Raw genomic sequence first — 12949 nt, forward strand, 5'->3', positions numbered from 1 at the left:
CGAAAAAGGTATACCATCAACTTTCTAGAATCGAAAATCGGAGGCGTCGGGACTGTTTGAAAAGTACTAAAAAATTTCCTTTCTCATTTCCTTAATTGTTTGTTTTCTCAATAAAGTAAAGAAAATCGCATCGTCATCCAACAGTTTAATACTCTTGGCACCTGTTTTGGAAGTTAAAAGAAACCTTTTCCTAAAACATCTAACAAAAAAGTACAAAGAGGATTGACTGAACAATATGAAGAGAAATTTCTACACAGCAGGTATATTAAAGAGCTAGTTTCTGAGACGAATGTTGGTTGAATCTTTTTAATGATTGAAAAAATAAGAACCCATTTCGGTGTGTATACGAAAGTCATTAGAATCAAATTTTAACTTGTTTTTTTCACATAAACTTTACTTTTGGAACTTTCGCCATAGAATCCTTTCCACGGTGTCAGGCAATATAGTGAGCGTTAAAAAGAAAGTCTGAAAGTTAAGTCGCATTAGTGGAAACTGCGAAATATACTGGTACGACTGACTTATTCCCAAAATTAAGAAGCGATTCATTCAGATTTATAATATCATTAGCGTGCAATCGCGTGCGCATGCGATTGGGGGCTGCATTCTATAAACATCATCTCTATCTACGGTAATTTCCTCCGGGAGACGAAGGTAAACTCGACTACTCGCTATCTTTCTCTATCCGAACACTTCGCAGTTCACTATCGCGGCCAAACAAATGCGTTTTCCGCTGCAGACAAATATCCTACGCGAGTTCTGGGCGGTCAATTATTTTTATTGACACGTGCAATAAAAATACACGGTCGCGTTGCGGCGTAACGGCGTGTAATACACGACCGAGGGAGCGAGGATGCATCACGCGAGAAAGAGAATCCGTCCGCGGGGAATACGATGTCTAACGCTGGCTTTCCTCGTGATTATTTGAGCGTTCCGGCAATAGCATCCCGCGGGATACTCGCGCGGATCCAAAGTGGTACATAAGTAGCGAGTTATGTTAAACGCCACTCAACAGCGTGTTCAAGGACACAGAAACCTTTGCTACCGTGCCGTGATGCCGGAATATTTACTTTAGCTCAATTGGCGTTCTTTCAAGGAAGAAAATAAGATGGCGATTTGCTCTGTTCATAAAGGAGAAACGCGATGCCGTCGCATTAATTCCTATTATCAGTGAGCGTTTAATACCAAATTGAAGAGATTGAACGCATAATTGTTGATAAACTTTGATAGTTTTGCTCCCCTCTTCAAATTTTATGCAAATTTCCGTTCAAATTCCGTTGTTCTCGCTCCAGAAATTACGTGATTACTGTGTACCATAATTTCAAATATACATATGTAAAAGTTTTTATATTCGAAAATTTCATTCAATATCAAATGTGATACAAAAATCAGACGTCTACATTTTTGTTTAATAAAATTAAAATATATTTCTATTTGATTTTAATTTCACTGTTTAACTTGAACATTTACCAAGTTGATAGAACACATTGCGATCGAAGAATCGTTCTCACCGCGGTGATAAAAAGAGATGAGATACTGCTAACCGATCACGCTTTAATGGAGCGAGTTAATTATATGGTTAAGATTCACGATAATGGTCGTGTCAAAAACGGATACGGTTTCGGCGTAAATTTGAAGAATGTTTCATCGGCGCTCAGGCCAGCCGTCGATAGTCACGAATCCATAATAGGCGAATAATCCCCTTCGATCGGGCGAGCCGCCGTGAGCGAGATCGGAGAAGCCCCAGCGGTAATAGCTACGCGTGAGCGTACCGCCACGGTATAGGTAGCGACAACGTGACCCTACAATCTTAAATGAGGAAGGGCCGTCGATCTTTTACGGTCGAGCACGATTTTCTATCCAGATATTTCATTTCCGACAAACTGGTTCCCTCGGGCGACTAGTCGTACGCTATCGGCGCACGTAGCGAATCTTTCGATTAAGGTCACTAATGCGCGGATATTAGAAAGCATCGACTTTTTACTTTACTTTTAACTTTGATAGCATTGAAGACCGCAACAACACGCACTTAATGAAATTCACTTAACTTTTTAGCAATAGCTGCATCGATAGATGCATTATTGATAGACAAATGGTAATAAAAGTATCGACATTTTTTCTCTGTAGATAAAAAATAGATTGCAATGATTTAAAACTCAAATATAAAAAGCTCAAACAAATATATATCAGTGCACTTTAATGCGAATTGTTCTGATATATATATGTTTTTTTATTTATTAGATTGCATTAAATAGTATTACAGCTTTTATTATTAGTGCTGTTATATTTATTTATTTGCTAAACATATTATATTTTATTAGTCTCTTACAGTTTATTTTGGTTTTGTAAATAAAAAACCCGCTATTTGCCGTGACTATCCGATTAGTTAGCTATCAATGAAAGCATTACATCAATCATTCTTATCCACTAAGAGAATACCGCCTTAGCTATGCTCGGCGATCATTAAAAAGTAGCCTATCGATTAGATTGAGGAATATCCCTGGAGAGTGCCGGCTAATCCGATCATGAAAATCTTATTCGATCATGAAAGCTAACGACGCGGGATGTACACTGACGAGATCAATCAACTCAAATTATCCTCATTGATGGCTTTTGAACCGTCAGCGCCGTAATTACATTGTTATCATCTCTCAATCATGATCATAAAATGTTTATTTTAAAATAAATAGAATAAATTGTGCAATATTAGAGGATCTCTTCCCGTCATTTGTTTTTCAAATAGTATTTAATAGTTATCAAAGCATACGTTAACGTGCTTGATTTCACGTCATCATTATGGATGTCCATTACGGACTGGAGGACCGTATCTCGAAGCGAGTCATGAATTTTCGAAGCTTTCGATTCTCGCTACGGGAATGCAAGCCCCTCGTCGCACGCCGCATTAATTCAGGGGTGCCTCGAGCACGACTATCCCGGTTTTAATGAGGTTTAACGAGGGCTTCCTTTCTTATTTTCAGCTTTTGTTTACCATCTCTGGAGCGACTCTCGATTTATCGATCTCGCGCGCGCTTTTGCTTACACGTCCATAGAATCTAACGCGTTTCGGAATTAGACGCGCACCCTCGAGCTCCTCTCGGAGCTTATTCAACGAAGGGAGAAATGGAACGATTTATTGCTCTTTCTCTTTTTCCGCACGATTGTCGATAAATGAAATTTGTCGATAAAAATATCGATATACGTTGTTCGCAACATCTGGAATTCTATTGTGCAATAAAACCAGCTTTAATTTCAGATGTAAACTCCACGTCGAATATATTTAGGGGAACGGCATCGGTCGTGATGCATTTATAGGGTGCAGTGTTGAATAAAATATAAATAAATCGAGTTTCTTAAAATTCATGAAATACTATATCAAAATCTGAAAGTTGTTGAAAATAAATTAATCTTTTAGCCTCACACACTAAATCATATACACCGGGACTCTCGAGTTTGGTAACTAAGAAAAACAAAGTTCGATAACTGAGAAAATATCGGTCTGTCTATCCGCTGCAAATAGAAACTGACAAACTGCAGTTGAAGTGAAAAAATTTTTATGAGAAAGAAAAATATTACGTAGTATTGAATAATATTTTTTTAAGTCAAATCTCATGCATCGACAAACAAAGAGATATCAAAATTTGAACGTGAACGAAATAAATCTAAAGCGAGATCAAATCTGTCAGTCGGTAGTTGTCGAAACTACTTCCTGCCAATAAAAGCGCGACCGATCGGCAGGGTTCGCTCTTGAAACACGGAGACGAGCAATATAACGAAGACGACATCGCTGTCTTTTGAGTCGTCACGATCTCCATAAAGAAGCAGAAAGAATTCGGCCATAAACCAACACGCGGAACACAAGCGGGGTGAAAGAAAGCCGGGTGATGAACGAGAGACGGAAAGGGAGTGCGCGCAGTTGCCGGGGCAGATTTAATAAAAGCATCTTTATTACCAAATGCGAATCTTCGCTCGGCGTGCGTTATAGTTACACTCGCGCATCGTCTTTACGACGAGCGATTAAAATTGGTATTAACACTCTAACGTTACTCCGCAATAATCCCCGACCCTACCGCTGTCGGCAGGCCGCCGGCCATTACTGCTCTGGCTGAAACGACCCGAAACGACGGTCAAGCCGGACCCGAATGACGATTTTGTGCTTTATTTCGCAGCATTCTATCGTTCCTTTTATCTGGCGACAGTGGTGACAGCGTAACGTTGTCGGCAATGTCGTATCGTAAGCTTGCCTAAACTTGTGCGGACAAGTCCTTCCACTTTAGCGCACGATCATATAATGATAATACACACGATATTTCCATACGATCAATATGAACAGACCTTTGCAGAAATCTTGGCGCAATTAAAAGGAGAAGATAGTTTATTAAAAAAAATAAATATAAGATACGGAATATATTTTTAATAAAAAGTTAATTTAAAAAGCAATATGACAAACGACGCAGCAGGCGCGCGCTTTTATTTATCACTGATTCTCACAAAATACGTGTTCGATAAATTAAAAATGTTTCATAAAAATTGTATTCTGTTGCATCGCAATGATATAAAATAAATGATATGTAATATCAATTTTTCACAAAAACATACGTGAATTCACCTTGCTTGTATAGAGAGAATATATTCTGTCTAGCTGTACGAAGATGAAAGTTCGAAAAGCTACTCGTCGAATCCCCGAACCATTACATGTGTATCTCGCGAGATTCGATGACGGGATAAAGGCGCGATCTCGTCGTAATGTGTTTGCGCGCGGCGTATAGAAGCGCTTTATAGGGACGACGGGCGTCGCGTCCAATACCGCGCGCGCATCTCCGCCGTACTTTAGTTACTCCCGTTCCTCGTATTTTTTTTTATAAGATCCATATAAAAAGCACCGTAATATATGACCTAGCCGTCTCGTAAAAATAAACGGCATCGCCGCCGATAACGTGTTCCCCCTCGGCGCGACATGTCATCCCCTCGCGAAAGCCACCCCGAGATCCGCCGGCGTTACGCTATGCCGGCCGAAGGGATAAATTAGGATTACCGCGTGTTACGTTAATTTCATTCTCGTGGAATTCGTATGCGGATCGCGCAGTAAAATCTGTTCCCTACACGCCGACTTTGACATTTCCCATATTGACCGACGTCGTTGCGCGTGACTCATTTTTCTGCGAAACTTTCGAAAAATCGCGACGGTATCGCCGAATCCCTCGTTGGTGCGTTAATAATATCCCCCGCGCGGTGCGTTTGGAAGCCTGAAAGATCATCGGACGATGCGGTGCGCGGCACGGAGGCTTCGGTGGCGCGCGGCAAAAACCTAATAGCATCCTGTTTTGTTTAGTATTTCTCGTTTTACGTTCGAGAACGCGAGAGGAGGAGAGAGCGAGAGGGAGAAAGAGACAGGCCGCACCTTCTCCTGACCCTTTCTCCCCGCCGGTCAGCTCTTCCTCTCGCTCGAAGAATCTCCGACAAAGGAAGCCGCCGCGAGCTCTGGTAGCATGCCTTCGGGACTCCTTCGGCGATGTTTCCCTTGGAGCTCGAGATATATTGTCATAACGAAGAGGCCGGGTTAGGCTACAAGATGCTTCTCTCTTAGTCCTCCGTCTTGCCCTTTCCTTTCCCCACTCCCTATCTCTTTCACCTCTTCTTTGCCACCGTCTACTTTCCGATCTTTCAGAATCGGTCCTTTCACTACGTGCAAACTCCTGCTTCTTTTCTCGAGACACAACCCAGCCGATGCACGGATTACTCGAGTAATTCCGCATCTACCCGGGACGCGCGGAATTGTTTCCAACGAAAATCATGAAAATAACCAAAGGGCTAAAATTTTATTTATTAAGTTTCTTTTTTTTTTGTGCGACACAAAACGCGGAAAACATGAAAAATGTGCGAAAGTTGCAAGAAGCATCGTTATCGTGATTTTCCACCGCCAAAAGTACTCCAACTGCCAGCTAACCATTTTACAAAACTGGCATGCGGGGATCGAGCATTCACAAATTTTTTTTCATTTTTTTCAATATAACGGTCGTTTCCTAGCTGGCGCATATTTTTTTTCCTTGCGTTGTACACGGCCAGTTCGTTATTTGCACTCGCTTTTGCGATCGCGCTCTCATTGTTCCCGTATGCTAGTAACATTTTTTCGCGGCGCGTAATTAACCGCGCAAATGTTCATATTCATCAAGGAACAATAACCTTGTTAGCTCGCGGTCGACTCGCAATTCCATAGAATGTACAATGCCCCCCAAAGGCATAGCGCGCGATTGACGTATTGGATTGATAAATAACGGGAACATTGAACGTTTCAATGTACAACGTCGCAGTGCACAACATTTGCAATTCCGCGAAATCAGACATCGTAAATTTTCTTACGGTGTTTCTTATCGCGATTTTTTTTAAAGATAATTGCGCATTCGATAATTAAAACGGCGCGCCGCTTTCCCAAAATATCGGAAAAATGTCAGAAACTCTGTATGCACACTTCGCGCCGTGCTGCAGACTATAGATAGACTATCGGCGACGCACACTTGTTGAACGCGTGGTTTATCTTGGCCTATAGATCACTCAGAGTCTAACGAGTCTTCCCCAGTGACTTCCCCAGTTCTCTTGTTCACCTTATTCATCTCCTTGCTTGTAGCTCGCAAAGATACAGTTGCGATTAACGCGATGCTATTACATCCAAACCGCACAGTATCGCGCAGCTATTTACATAGTTTAAGCGCTTACAAGAATTTATTATTAGGTATATATATTAAAAATGATGCTTGTTTTATGATGTAATATTCAATATTCAATTGGACGATATGCATCTCTTCGAAACAACAAATGTAACAAATCGTAAAATCAGAAAATACTCCCGAAATTTAAAATTTATGAAGTAAAAATTGATCAAGATTTCAACAATTATCGGATCCTCATTTTGCAAAATTTCTTATATCAATATCATCGCAGGAGACATTTGCCAGCAACGAGTTTTGCGGTGAATCTAGAAGAAGAACTAACCGAACGACTTCCATCTCGAGTTTTTTATCCATTTGCAGTCTGCGCGCTTCGGCGAAAAGTGCATCGCGAAATTGTATGTATGAAATTTTCGCACGAATAGAAGGAACATGGCCGCGACAATGATTTGACTCCACACGCAGCAGCCCCGACGAGAGAGCTACTCCTCTCTCTCGCGCCGTTCCTGTATTATTCAAGTCGCCATTATTGGACCCCTTGGTCCGGCTGTGCGACACGCTCTCTCGCCCCCGCGGGACGACGCAATTGCATCTGCTCGGAATGAGAGTGGGCAAGGGGGGCGAGTCCACTACTCCGCGTATCGCAGCCATACACGACGGAGAAAACGGTGGGCGTTTAACCCCTCGATGTGAACTTCGGATCTAGTTACTTAAGTTCGGTGCTCGCGCAAATAAAAGGAGGAGCCGTAATTTATGACCGGCGAGATATCGGAACGTAGGGCCGCAGAAGGGGTGAGAAAGTAGAGGAGGGAGAGGGAGGGAGGGAGGGCAATGGGGGGATAGCCAGAGGACGGAATAAAAATGAAACGCGTGCGCGGGAGTCATTGATCCGGATAAGATGGGAAGAGACGGAAGTGAACGAAGATGCTAAAGTGGGCTGGAGCATTCTGCTTATTCTTTTAAGCGTGAAGTATCATTATAATGATTCCGCTTCTATTTCTCATAAATTGGCACCAAAAAATGCGAGTTCAAAAGTTTTATTTTTCAGAAAATCCACGATGCATTTTTCAAATAAATTAATATATGTACATGTAAGTTGAAACTTATATGTACAAATGCAGATAAATCTGTGACGTCCGTTTAAACAAGTGTTGCTTCAAGAAATTATTTGCACAAAATTATAATGATTTTCTACTAATGATTGTACTAAAAATTATTTTTTGAAATTTATTTATCAGTTTTTTTTTACTACTTTTAAATAATTATATTGCAAACTTTTGCTCAGGTATAAATTTTAATAATAAAGTAATTTCCTTTTTATATAAATTAGAGCAACAGTTTCAGCGATAAATTGATGCTATCTTATGCAGAAACTTCGTTAAATATGAAACTCTCTTAAAAACGCAGCGCAAACTTTCTTTCACGCGATTCCGGACCCCAGACATATCGCGCCTCGTATCGTGCTTGAATTAACATTTATCCGATGCGTTTTGTCTTAACGAGACACGCAAATCACGAGAGCCACGTACGCAATTGCGGTGGTGAGGGAGGGTGGGAGGGAGGGAGGAAGAGAAAATCGTTGAGAATCGCAATCCCGTGGCCTGACATAAATTAGTCGTGGCTTAAATCCCGGTCTAATCCATCATAAATAACTCCGTGCAGATGCGTGTACATGCGTGCGCATGGGGATTCCGTCCCCTAAATTATTTCGAAAAGATCGCGGCCCACGTGCTGCATCGTCGGACGGATATATACGCGCGTTACGCACGCGTGTATATCCGAATAGTGCTTAACCACCTGCCAAATACGAGACACTTTTTAATCTGCATTGACGATTTATTCGCAGGGATCAGACACTTGACAGTCGCATATTTTTTCAAAACTTGTTTCCGACTGCTTTCCCATTCTTTTACTTCAGCTATGTTTAAAATAAATCACAACTGGAGTTTTTATTTGAATAATAATAGCAATGATATAGTAAGATAATTAATAATTGACAGCCAGGTAATTAAATAATTAACTTGAGGAAAAATATTAAAATGATAAATTGTTCTCTGCGGGTACACGATTTTTACTGAATATCCAGAATTTGATTGTCGAGTATTATTCTAAAAAAAAACATTTTCAAGCAACTAAACAAGCGATATGTCACGATTTCTAATTGCTAATAATAAATGTTAAATGGCCTCTGTCTGAACTCCGATAGTTGCATCACGTAATACCGTTACGTCGCGTCCTGGATCTTTAATATTAATGGACAAGTTAGTAGACACCCTCTTTCCCGAGACGTAATGACGTCGATGATGGGCGCCGGTGCCGCTACGAATGCTCGCACGCACACGCACGCCCTATGTATGCGTGTATATCGAATGAGCAGGTGAATAGAAGCGAATATGTCTCTCTAGGGTCTGCGGTCGCTTTGCGTTTTAATGAATTCTTGTTTGAAATTCGACCGGAGAAATCTCGAGATCCTATTCAGATGCTAAATAAATATTGCATAAAATAAAATATCAATTTTGGGGGAAATTTTAGAATACAGACTGTAAGACAGTAAGTGACGCAAAAATAAAAATGAGAAACACGTCGTGTGAACGTTTGACGCTTTTTTTAATGTAAAAGAAATAGCACAATCGGCGCGTTTCTCTAATTAACTTCGTTAGTGCCGTCGATAGTGCCGCAACCGTTGAAAGATCTCCATATCTTTCACATCACGCCGTTTCATCGCTCGCAATTGCTTATCGGACGCGCGTAACCAGATCGATAATTACGTGTTACTTAATTACTCGTTTCTGCCGGAGCATTAAGTCGCGGAGTACGAGCACGAAGATCAATTAATAATATCTGACTTACACGTAGCCGTAGCACTTCTCTGTTCGGTAATAACATCTCGTAACGCCTGTAGCTATTAAAACTCTCTCCAAGCCAGGAGGCAATCGCGCAAACTCCATTACCGCGCGCATCGCGGTTCGTCATGTTTCTCGCTATACATCACACAGCGCGCCAACTTTAATCGGCCACAAAATTTATATTAAAACATCTGTTGGATGACCACTCTCTCGTAAAAGCTCGTAAACCCTGCACGCAAAGAGCAACGATTATTAAACAAAGTTTTTACATTTACCGTGGAACGAGCTGGCGTTTATTGTTCGATAGCTCGAAGAGTTACCGCGATATTCTACATAATAATGAGAAATAATTTACTGTTTTAGCGTCGCGCAGAGTGCAGAAATTCTGAACCCGTTTAAGATAGTACCAGAATTCTATTTATTACGTTTAGATTCTGGAAATGTGTTGCTCCTTTCACAGTTATTTTTACCTCTTACGTCTACTTGTTCATTTTAGGCGATCTAATTCGCGACAGAATTCGGAATAGAATTCTATTTATAATTTTATGTGCTTGTTTTGATCGTTTTAATGTTTTCTATCACACAAAATTATAAATAGAATTTTGTTTTGAATTATACATCGTCTAAAGCGGGCCTTGTTTAAAATATCAATTACAAATATATGTAATGTTATTATAACATAAAACATTATTTTATTTAAATAAACTTCAAGGCCTTTATTGTCCAATTCAGCTAGAAAATTGCTATATTTAAAATTTTTTTATAAATAATTATTCGATGCACGGCTATCATGGTGGAGTTCTATCATCACTGGAATTCTAAAAGATTAATCTTCATTCCCTTGGATAAGTAAAGGTTGTAATCTGCACTGTACTCAAGCTCGGCTAGAGCAATCACGAGCCGCGACTTCTTCTAGCCTCGGACGGGTGGAGGAAATACGAAGAAACGAAAAGAAGTGCAGAGGGAAGCGGGAATAAAAAAACAAACAACTCTCGTCCGGTTTTCCTGCTGCGTCCTACGCCATCGCTGTCGGCATTTTCCATGGTATCGGTACGCAAAGAAAAAATGAGGCGGACGGCGAGAGAGAGAGAGAGAGAGAGAGAGAGAGAGAATGAATCGCGATAACTGGGGCGTAATGCGCGCGGGAGAGCCGGGTGGAGAAGGACCGAAATGGAGAGCACTCTCGATTTGCCGGTGGCTCGATCTTCCCGGTCGATCTTTTGTCAGGAGCAAGTTTCTCGTGGAAAAGGGGCACCACCACGATGGAAACGGCCGGGAGAGGCCGGGAGGTACACGGGACGCAGAGAAAGAGAGAGAGAGGGAGAGGGAGAGGGAGAAAGCAGAGAGGAGCGGCAGCGGCGGCGGCCGTCAGCGGGGGTGGGAAAAATGGCGAATCTCGCTAACAAGCTTTCGAGAAAACTTGTGGGGAAACAAGCTCGAGGCTGGTTTTGTAGCTCAAGTGTACTCAAACGGAGAAAGCTGAGTGCACGCATGCACACGCGTGTACTTTCTTCCTTTTTTTTATTATTATTTCTCTTTCTTCTCGGTCTCTTTTTCTCTCTCTCTCTCTCTCTCTCCCTCTCTCTTTCCGCTTCTTTTCCGGGATCGTCGCTTGCCCTCTCCTCTGGCTGCTTTCTTTCGCTCTTTCTATCTTCCTCTCTCTTTCTCTTTTGCATAACACGTACGCAACATCACACTCGAGCGTCCTCGAGCGTCCTCGAGCGCTCCACCCTTTACACCGTGGATGTTCTCTCGAAAATCCAACCCCTTTTTCAGTCCGGCCGACCAATGGGCGCCCGCGCCAATTGTTTCCGCCAGTGCCTACATCGCCTTTTTCATTATGCATCATTCGACCGATTCGAAATTTCGTTTGTTTTCTCTTTCTAAGTATCGGTCTCGCGAACAATCTCTTCGGACCACTACCGGTACTCCCGCACAGATGTTCTCCACGGGATCCGCCGCTCTCTGCTTCGTTCGGCTGCCTCTTGGCTCACTAGCCGCATTGCTTTTATCATCCTCCTCGTCTAGTTTCAACATTCTCGCTGCTACCAAGGTGCTCCTTGAATTTCGATCAAATTTGCCGGAGTGCTGCCAGTTCTCGAGTGCTGTTGTCGTTCGCAATATCACATTCGCGGTTCGTATTTAAATAATCTAGATATTTACGGAATTTTCATGTAATACATTTATATCCAACGTTTGAACCAGACTATTTTTTTATTTCATCTTTTACTTGGTTTAAATCTTGCAGCTATTTTTGTCGCGCTCCAAATACGGATGATAATTTTTATTCAATAAAGATGTGATATCGTACGACAATAAAGTTAATTATCCAAAGTAAAATAATCGAACAATCCAAATGATTTAATGGTGTAACACAACGTGAAATGTCTTCGTTGCGGAGAAGAATAATGCACACGCAGCAGAACGCGAGCGTAACGCAACGTTCTCCGTCCTTTGACCCCTAACTCTCTGCTCCCTTCACCGAGCATTTTCAGTCCCAAGTGTTGACTCGCGCGGACCCCCGTATGCTTTATTACTTATTTGGTCAGAAAGAACCGCATACGAATGCGAAGGCGAGCTTTTCGCCGAAACGAACGAGTGTCGGTTTTACACGTGTGCGGAGCGAGCGAGCGCGCGCGACCGGTAGCAACACTCCCGACTATGATGCGCGTGCATATAAATGAGACCGGAACTAAGCATGTAAACAAACGGACAAACAAGCCGGCATTCAGCATCCCGCGGATTGTTCTGTGAATTTTGCAGCAGTCATATTCATTTCTGAGATTGGCTTCTTCCAGCTTAGCATGCGCCCGCTCGCTCGCTCGCTCGCTCCCCGAGGTCCGCTGGCGATGCCAGGCAAGGAGGGAAACGATTCCCATTTATTGGTGATGCGGGGAGGGGGGAGGATACGTGAAACGCGGAGCGAGAGAACGGCGACGGCAGGACGGCGAAACAAAACGGGAGACCACTAAAAAAGAGAAGAAGGAATGAAAGTGAGCGTTCCGGATCGATCGATTCATCTTGCCAAAACACCCGCGAAATCTCGCCATCGACATTTGCCTACAATCTCTACCACGGGAAAGCTGTTCGCCGATAAAATCTCTGCCACGCCAGATTCCGCGAAATTATATCTATCCGTCTGGAAATCGATCGTCAAGTACATCTTATTATTGCGTCTGGATAGGATCTGAGAAATCGCCCGAAAACGACACTCCGAGTGTAATACTATCAGAAAATATTACGTTAATAAAAGCCCAACGACGCGACGGAGACCAGCTTACCACGCGATTTTAGCTCTTTATTTTGTTGGAAAAAAATCTTTCCATCTTTTTGTCTGCAACGTTACAAAAGTTAGTATAAAAGTAAGATTAACGATGCCTTATAAGGAAATATTACAATTTCTTTCAGAATTTTAAACGGCGATATCATCGAAAAGGAGCAAAG

The 12949-nt window shown here is 42.0% G+C and overlaps 2 protein-coding genes across 4 annotated transcripts in view; one reads left to right on the forward strand and one right to left on the reverse strand.

The window, feature by feature from the left end:
* Positions 1-12949, reverse strand: part of LOC105668531 (protein amalgam-like) — a 63684-nt gene that overhangs the window by 26714 nt on the left and 24021 nt on the right. The window lies entirely within an intron of this gene.
* LOC105668529 (protein Wnt-4-like) overlaps positions 1-12949 on the forward strand; it is a 42395-nt gene that overhangs the window by 1794 nt on the left and 27652 nt on the right. The window lies entirely within an intron of this gene.

This window comes from Linepithema humile, chromosome 1, assembly GCF_040581485.1.
Source record: "Linepithema humile isolate Giens D197 chromosome 1, Lhum_UNIL_v1.0, whole genome shotgun sequence".
Lineage (NCBI taxonomy): Eukaryota > Metazoa > Arthropoda > Insecta > Hymenoptera > Formicidae > Linepithema > Linepithema humile.